Raw genomic sequence first — 10089 nt, forward strand, 5'->3', positions numbered from 1 at the left:
TATGCTTATTAGATGATTAGAAATGCAGCATGCACTAGGTGAAAAAAAGCCTAGTGTTCCAGACACAGTCCTCACATTATAAATCCACTATAAAACCCAAACCAGCAAAAAGAATCTACTGAGATAGGTTATAACAAAGGAGTACAAGCAACAGGAATGGATTGGATTTTGTTCCAACTACCAGATGTCTGCTGACACTGTAATGATCACCTCGACAACCCGATAAGACCTTCAGTTGGTTGTCCTGAAGTGTATGGACATTAAGTCAATCGATCACATCGCCGACTGTAAACTGGCCAAAATATACTTCAATCTACACCCAAAATGAACTCTTCTGCTTATCTACTGGAAACAAAACGGTTAAAGGTTGTTCATTAGCCAAGGTTCATGTCGATAGGGTTTTTGAAGATCCACTAACGCCAACCCGAGAGAACTCTGCATTTGCTATGGATAAATTGGACGATTATCAGCATCTTTTTCGTCCAGTTAGGATAAATCTTTTGAGCTCGGCGACCTGGAATGAGACCTGAATTGTGGCCGAATGATGAAAATAATGCTTGGTGTAAGAAAGACTGAAAACTACTAGCACACCAGATACACCAGAGCCACTGAACCGCACGACATCAAAACTCCCGGGTGTGCAGGTCAGTGAGTCGCCAAGCAGACGCACGATTCGATGGTAAAGTGAAAAAGAGACCGATGGAAATTTGGGGACTAGGCCTACCTGATGAGCCCAAAACAGGTAAAACCTGTAATGAACTCTAGGTAAGTTTTCGTTCATCGATCGTGTCGAGTGCGCTCTTGTGAACCCAGTTAGGAAAAGCGCTAAACTGGGAAGTAACAGGGAAGCTTTTAGGTGGAATTCAGTACCAATACCGCCTTACTGCTCACAGATAGGCAGTGCTACAGTCAAAAATCCCATCTATCCAGCACGCCACTGGCCAAAAGATCGGGCCGCTTGCCAGTCCAGCACCATGGCGAGCTCTGATTGGTCGAAAGCCTTGACCCAACAGCCAGTCATGGTTTAGCATCTGCCGAATGCCGGCTTCCAACAATGCATCCAAAAGGCATCAGAATTTGCAAAATGTTTTCGCCGCATGCGCTTTGTAAACGATGCATTGTATATGTTTTGACCTGGTCTCGGGCGTTAATACACGTCATGTACCTTTGGTGGTTGTTTTGACGGGAACTAAGTTGAGTAAATATCGTTATTAAGAATGCATTTCATTAAGTCAGAAAGTGGGAATACTGATGTCGACTGCATCATCATTCCATAGAATTTTCCGCTTGATCTCAGCAAACTTATTGCTCGGTGTCACCGTCGTCCAAATTCAAATTATTGTGACATGCTTGTACGATCTCAAAATTCCTTGTGAAGCTCTGGTCTCCATTCCTTGTATGAAGTGCAAGGAATAAGTTACGAATAAGAAGACTCTGTCCAACTTCGAATTTCCAGATAAACTTGATTCAACTGTAAGCTAGCGTACGCACTGGGAAAAACATCCTCTTCTCTGAGAAGTTTTTCTTACGGAGTAGAAAATCATGCCTTTGGAATGCAAGAAAGGATAGGATAGAATATATAAGATCTGCTCTAGCCTAGAAAGATAAGTCCTCGTTTCACATTTCTAACCTTGCACTTTCTGACTGCCTAGCCATTCAGCGAATCTCAGGAAGCATCTGGTAATTCCTCTAATAAGATGAGGGGGAGGAGTTTTAACTTCCTCTAGGCGGTTGGCCCGTGTTCAAGGGGACCACAGAGCAATTTTCCGCCACGCCGAATGCTGTTGCGGACCATAAATAGGAGTGTTCTGCTCTTAGGTGTTATTTCGTCTGGTTTAACTAAACACTAGGCAAAGGTTTTGTCATCGCTCAGGTTGCACAAAATGAAGGTGAGAGACGGAAATCAGGAGTGTTCTAAGAATGCAGCTGTTCCTCTTAGAAGTCTGTATCTGATGTGTAAGTCCCTTCGATAACTGAACGAGGTCGTCTCTTGGTGGGCTTTCTACCCCCTGAAGAACAAGTGCGCTCAGTAAGGCAGCAGTTTTCCAATATTCTCAAAAGACCGCCTCACTTTTTCTGCTTCATGTAGAACTAACAATCGAATTCGTCTGGACGATGAAATAATGATCTGTATTCTAACTTTCTATCCGACTGAATGAAAGCTATCATTTTCTTATCACGTAGGGATTTATAAAACAATCGTGAAGAAAAGTAATCTTGGGGTCCATTTCAACCCTTTTTCTGACCCGCAACTACCGTGTGAAGCGTGTGAGAACACGTATAGCCAGAAAATTACAGCATCACTTTGCCGCACGACCTACAGCGCCCTTAGACGTGCATACATCGCATCTTGATGGTTCGTCTTGCTGTAGCAGCCATGTAATGACCTATTTCTGCAGTGACACGAAAAGGCTCTATCTCACAGTGTGGACCAGATAGGCGTAACATTTCAATGCAGAGTATATGTTCCATTGGTTAGTCTGTGCAGTTCAAGTTGATTCTTGGTCGCCGACCGACTGTTCTCAATTCAATCGGGTGTGCACACAATGTGCCTGTGTGTCACTTTTCTGGTTTAGCTGTCCTCATCCACGGTGTCTTCGTACGTGTTTGTGTGCGCAAAAGAGGCCCCATATCACAAACCATGATAAAACCAGTTTCAGCTTGCGCTATACTTTTTACTTCGTTCATTTCTGGTCATTGTTAGCATCGGCGAAAAAGAGCAGATTGCGAACAGGCACGTGCAATGTCTTTGGTAAAGCCTCTTTGGTAGACACATCAGATTACCACGCTGGACAAGCTAAACCGGCTGGTGAGACAAACGCGAAAGGCGTTCATTTTCCGTAATAATCGGATTATCTGAAATACCTAGTTTTGGCGAGAATTATCACCTCTTGTGGGGTTTGCGAGATGTGTGTTGTTCACATTCACATCACTCTCGTTTGAACAGTCGTCCTCCTGTCCTGGCACAATTATTCTGGTGATGAGCTCTAATCAGGGCGGAACCCAAGTCCAGTGGCTCCCCGCTTTTTTGGTGTGAATTCACCAAAATAATTGCGCCAGGACAGGAGGACGACTGTTCAAACGAGAGTGATGTGAATGTGAACAATTGTCCCCTCCCTTTTCAAATCGCTTCAAATCCCACTTGGTTCCATTCAACAGACTTTATAGTTTCAATATTTTGTACGTTATCATACGTTACAGCGAACACGTGGAAGAGAAATCGAGAAATTTCACTCGCTAACAGTATCACTAAAATTAACTTCAATGCCTTTTGTCGAGTTCGAGACTAGAGCGATGTCGAAAATGCAGCCACTGTGGCCAGTTCCACCGCGTGCAATACCGTACCTTACTGAATCAGGGATGCCCATGTGTGTCCACACTACGTACCTCGAAACGTGCGGGAGCATTTCGTCCACTTGAAGTGCGGATGTGACCCGGGTAGTAAACAACCGTGTTCCTCGGTTAACCAGGACATGAGAAAGACACTAAGAATAGACCAACTGATAACAACTAACATCCCAGGCAAGACTGAGGAAATGTCAGTCAATGAAGCGAACTAACTGAATTACGCTACACTGCAAAAGCTGTCTTTTGGCTGCCCAGATTATATTCCACTATTTACAACTCTCCAAAATGGAATAAGTTTTCCTTGTACGTTCTGAAAATTACGCAATCGAGTTGCGGTTGTTTTCAGTTCCACTTGATTCAACACGAATTCAATGTTAGTAACCTGAAGGGTACCCAAGAAGAACCGATATTCACCTCAACATTTGGCTCGCACCGATAAACATTTGTGTGAAACTAAATAGTAATGACTAGCTGGATACTCCCAATTCATTTCCTCAGGTTAAAGTGTATTTTCTTGCATTTTGTACACTTTTGAAGAGGGTCTAATGAATGCTAGGTGGACATCTGTTTCAAACATCGTATTTCGGTTTCCATGTATTCAGATGCGAAAAAATGGTTCATAAGTTAGTTACCATTGGAGCGCGAATACCGATAAGAATTAATCCCATATTTTGATTGAGCAAGAAAGATTCCCCTAAAAGTGTGCAACGCTATGGGGATACAAAGTCATTCGATGGATGCGTAATCGCGTATCCTCACTCAGGTCTAAATATACCTGAAACAACTTTCGAAAGTCAATTTTCGCATGAGAAATTGTTCATATCTTAGTGTAGCAGAGCTTTTAAAATGGATGGACTTTTTGTAATTGTTGATTTTACGATGGGTAGTTCTGCTGAGGGAACAGTTCCTCCTCCTGAAATCAGCAAGTCAGAAGGAGCAACTTCTGCCTTTTTTCTATAGCGAACTCAGTATCACTGTGTAACTTGTTGAAGAGGTTGATCAACACGACAAGTTCACTACATTTTATAAATGTTTAATGGTTCACCCCCCCCCCATGTCTGCTGGCTCAAAGAGTTCATTCATGAGTCTATCCACCGCGGCTTCATCCAAAGGATGACATTCCAAACTGGGCCCTGTACGTAGCAGCAAATCTGACAGTGTCGAAATGTAATCCACTTTAAACATTCATACAGTCAGTTATTGCACCTAACAACGGGTTACGGTGTAGCTGGTATTTCATTCAAACCAAAGCTGGTTGATCTGATCCTTCAATATCAAACTTCAGCATTTAACTAGAAGGAGGTTGATGGAATATATGGCCAGCTCGTAACAGCTATTTGCGGACTCGGGATTGCGAGTCCTACTAGGCAAAAAGGATGGTCGGCATAAAATGACGGAGTTTGACTAAAACGAAAACACCTAATTTGGAACATACGAGAAGAAACAATAGCTCCGCGGTTAGACCTTGTGTCTGAAAAATGAAGCATTCGGGAAACCGGATTATGTCTGAAAGTAGCTGTCTTTCTAGAACACGTGATCTGCCCGGAAACCAGTTATCGTTTATCTCCCCGTTATTCATACTTTCAATGACCGAAGTGCTCCAAACATCATTCAGCCAAGTGGTTTGTGACACTGAACCGGTTAAACATCCTTTTCGATAGTATTGAATTCTTTGGACAGATAAAAGACGGCTGAGCACCTTGTCTCTTCCGCTCATACATCCCCTCTAAAATCAGCAACAATATATAACCTACGCAGGAGCCACCCGGACACTCCGGGATAAATTGTAGGCCCTGACCCCACTACGTCTTTGTTAAAAAGCTAGATAACAAAAGCAGATTTTCCTGAAGAAGTCAGACTCACTGCCATCTCGTGGAGGGAGTGTTTTCGCCAAACTGAGAGTGCTGCTGAGATCTCCAAACATGAGTTTTAGCCATAAAAAAAACTTAACATCAGAGTAATCCATCGGAAATAGACCTACCCAAAAGAGGCCACTGTCCTGAAGACAATGTAGTGGCATTCTTCCCCATTCACAATTAAGTACACACATTAAGATCCATTTTAGTAGACCATGTGATGTGGAAACCCGACTCTACACACGCCTGTCGTAAGCGAAACCTAACGTGAGGAACGCGGCAAAATCAATCCCAAGGTTTTTTTTTGTATTTTTTGCCTTTTTTATCCCACCACCCCCCTAGCGCATTATTGCCTCGCCATTTTATATATAACACGTAAAAAGCAGAACAAATATTGTTGAGGAAACACGCCCGTTATAGCGATACGAAGTGTCATGCAGTAGTGTCTTCAACTGATGCTCTTCTAAGCAGAGGCTGCATCCTCGGTAAACATATAACATTATTCCACGAAAAATACGGTCTATTGATCAATCCCTCCGAAGAAGTACCACCCTCTATGGGACCTCAGTACTTTATTTTAAAATAATATCTTGTATATTCTACCCATTGACCGATACTGCTTACTCAGAAACGGTATAGGTCCATACTTCGACTATTGTACGCATCATGGATAATGCAATCTTACTTTCCGATTGTGCTGAAATCCATCCTGATTATTTTGGAATTTTAGGCATTTTCACTTTCCGGGATACATCTCGAGTCGAAAATCCTCTATGAGCCAACATAAGGCGGGTTCCCTGCTAATGAACTGGTCTATGTCAAATGTGAATAGGATCTTGACTAATACACCCATCTGCATAACAGTTTGGTTTTCGAGGGACTCATCTAAAACCCAGCTAAACCCCTCAGTTACAATGTTCTTCTTCAACCGAATGTGCTATTATACTGCGACGTCTCGAATATCCTACCAAATCAAATATGAGGCGATCTGGTGCAGCATATTCAGTTGAATTAGAATATCGTAAACAAGGGATACAACTGGGTTCCAGTTGAGACTCCCGTTAAAACCAAAATGGTAAGCAGATGAATGTATTAGTCAGATTTCGTACAATTTGCGTTCAAGTAAAACATAAGGTTGAAGAAAGTTCTGGGAGTGTACCTACCTGATGAGCCTTAAGAAAAGCGAAACCGGTCGTGGGTTGTTGATGAGATTTGAGCAACCATATAAGTAGTGTGTTACGTCTATAAGATGAATGGGACTACTCTCACAATAGCACAGCACTACGTCAAACGCAGGCCTGACAACGCATCAACAACTAATATTAGATAACCCATTACGGTATTGTGACTGCCATATGGACCACGTGGTTTATTGTCAAACTCAGTAGATAAGATGCTGTCATAGCAACACGGATTTCGTCAGCTGTTGCTGGCTAGTGTTGACCATACTGAGACTCCGTTCTGTTGTAAGAATCTAACAAATGAAATACCATCCTCCAGATGAGAGCAACCGTGTCTGGTCCTTTGTGAGCCCTTCAGTGGCTGGGCCTCACACAGAAAAGGAAAATTGTCGACAGAGATCATCTTTGAAAGTCTCTGTAAGTGGGAGCAACTTTACTACCCATTCTTATTCTAGGAAGAGTCGACCGACCAGGATCGGTCACAAGTAATCTCTCCAAAAGTTTTGGTTCCTCAAAAGGATACAAATGTACATTTGTATTCTCTCTTTAAACCTATTCAAAAGCGGCAGAAAAAGGTTGATCCTGAGAGTTGGTCTCTTCTGTGAGGGAGTCCATCACTGAACTAGGCTTCATAGGCCAAATAATGTGGTCTTTACTGAGGCCACTTTCATCAGACTTGGACAGCTTTTGCACAATTCATACCTCAGCCGCTGAAGATTGCTGTAACACAGAAACTTAGTCTAGCATATCCCCCGGTGTCATACACGGCTCAGCGTCATCATCCGTCAAATACCTAATGTACGGTAGCCCCCCCCCCCACCTGTTAACGCCACTTTCCTCTGGTCCCGAGAGATTTGGCACAACTTGCTACCCCTTGAGACAACAATTCTCAAAAAAGATCACTTTGGGTGTTCTCGAGGTCCCACCTCTACTCCAAAAATTTGTATTTTGGGTTTTCTTATATTGGGGTATCAAGTGGGCACATGACTACCCGCGGCACGCACAAGTTCGTTTTCAAAGTTGTTAGGGTATCCAAACACAAACTCTGGCTAAGTGTTCTCCGAGTACTACATTGGTCACTCTAAAATGGACCCCCTTCAAAGGGAGGCCAGTGTCCTCATGAAGGCACACCAGCTTTTTTCCTCATCCATGATGAAACAGGTAAATCAGCCCATTTTGGTAACCATCACAACTGCGTAAAACTGATCATGTGAATACCAAAGGTAAATCAAACCTAGCACGAGAAGCGCGGCTAATTTCGTAGGCGAGTTACCTAATGCATTCTTTCTATTTATAGCGGAATTTCTGTGTCATCGTGTAAGCCAGCGTTTCTCAATCTGTTCAGCTCATCACCCTTTAATGCATGACGTATGGTTGCATCACCTCCCACGCTACATATACAAAGTGCGAGGGTCATTAGAAAACATACCGAACCATATTGATGCAAAGTGCTACTTGAAGAGGGATCTCTCCAAATGAAGGCCGCTCTCCCGGTGAATATGTAACCACATGCTCAAAAAGGCACGATTTAGTATGCCGTCTTCGAGAATAGAGACCACCCTTCACCCTAATATATTATCCCGCGTAACATATACACCTATCATCGTCATCATCATCATCAACAGCATGTTCTACACCGATGCTTCGCTGCCGTACAAACATGATTTATTTGAAAGTCTTATTGTGAAGAAAAGAATAAAGGTGGATAGGGAATGGAATTGATGCTAGCTTACCACGGTCATTCCGAGGTGCTCACATCTCCAAACACCCATCCAGGCAATCTGGATTACAAGAACGCCACCGACATCAGTTGGCAGCCATACCTTGCGGCGTCTCCAACCAGGCGCACTGAGGATCACGCAATCTCATCCTGGAAGGCGAGTAGTACTGACAGCACCCAAACCTTTCGTAATCTTCTTCATACTCAGCTGCCAGGTCAGGGTCAGCATATACACTGACTAATGTTGGTTGTCCAGAAAAGCTTCAGTTACATAATACTGGTGACGATGTCTTGTCAACAGCTCAAGCATAAAGCCGCAGAGGTTGCCAGGACTGTTGGATATGAAGAGTTTAGCAATAGCAATGGCTGGTTATTCAAATTTCAAAAACGTCGCAGTGGTAGTTCTCGTTTTCATGGATGATGAAGGTAGGTCTTGAGGGATACTACAAAAGGAACTTGAGATATTAAGGCGCTAGACTCAGTGCATAATTGCATTATCCAAGTTAAAGCTATTTACATCGCTTTTTGCACCTACGGTCGGCCGGTGCCAGAGGAGCATTTGTGCCGTTCCTTCATGAGTGACCTTTTTTCGAGAGGACTACCGTATATAAATACGGTGATCTTCAGTTCATTCCCCTTGAAAAAGGAAATCCATTCAGCTCAGTACCGCGGAACACATACAAGTTTAATTACGGCGGAGACGGGGATATCGGTCATTCCTATTGCTTTCTGTTTAGCTTTGGTAGGTTACTATGCTCAAAAGACAAGCTGGTTACCTCTGGTGCACATTCGGGATACCGTCTAGTAAGCTCACCAGATGAAACTTCCAACGGCTCATTAGGTTTCCTCCCGGAGCATAAGCGCAGAGTTAGTTAATCTAGTCATTCCAGTCGGAGCTGAAAACAGTTCAGAATTGAGAAATCAGTCGCTCACTGAAAGTTCCGTTGGTGGCTGAACTGAATGACCCAGATCCTCAGACCATGAAACGAAACATAAAGGAAAATGAAGATCGTTCAGATCAGTCAAAAAGATGCGAAGACGGCCGCCGAGCTGATGTAGAGCTTTTATGAGATATGAATGCAAATACCATATTTCCAAGAAAAAAATGACCAAAATAAGGCGCCCTTTGTGTAGCACATTCGGGTAGACAATATCATAAGCAAGGGACCCAAATGTGTTTCTCGTCAAAATCAAATTAGATGTGATTGGGTGTATTTGGCGAATTGCGGCACACAATCTGGGTTCAGGTAGACCACAAGTTTGATGAGTCCGGAGAAAGGTGAAACCAATTTTGAGCCGTCAACGATACCCAACGAATACCAGACTGGACTGTCCCACTCGTCAAAAAGACCGTGTATTTGGTCTTGAATAGAGAAAGAGGCCACTGTATGTACTCCACCCACTAACACTCCTAAAGACGAAGTACGTAATCTTTTGAGAGTTATGAGATAAAGACGTGGGGTTTAGATCCGACATCTTATACAACTGAAAGGAATAAGACCTTATTTTTCCGGCACNATCTTGAATAGGGAAAGAGGCCACTGTATGTACTCCCCCCACTAACACTCCTAAAGACGAAGTACGTAATCTTTTGAGAGTTATGAGATAAAGACGTGGGGTTTAGATCCGACATCTTATACAACTGAAAGGAATAAGACCTTATTTTTCCGGCACATCTGCAGCTGCAATAGAGAACAGTTTGAGTCAACCGTCTAGTGAGATAGACCAAAACATGTTATACCGACAGTACACTTGTCATTTTAAGCCGCAAAAATTCTTTGAAGTACCACATTACGACATCAGCTTCACTAAAGAAAACGAAAAAAAGCAGTCGTGCACCCTTGCCTTGCAGCGATTGAAACCATCAGTAGAACCATGGAGACCTCCCGTATTTCAGGAACTTCGACACCGCACACACTTGGCGTACCCTAGTGCTATCCGCACGCTCTTACGACTGAGGTCGAACACACACCGGAACGTTTAA

The sequence above is a fragment of the Opisthorchis viverrini genome (assembly GCF_000715545.1).
Source record: "Opisthorchis viverrini unplaced genomic scaffold opera_v5_1, whole genome shotgun sequence".
In the NCBI taxonomy this organism is placed as follows: domain Eukaryota; kingdom Metazoa; phylum Platyhelminthes; class Trematoda; order Opisthorchiida; family Opisthorchiidae; genus Opisthorchis; species Opisthorchis viverrini.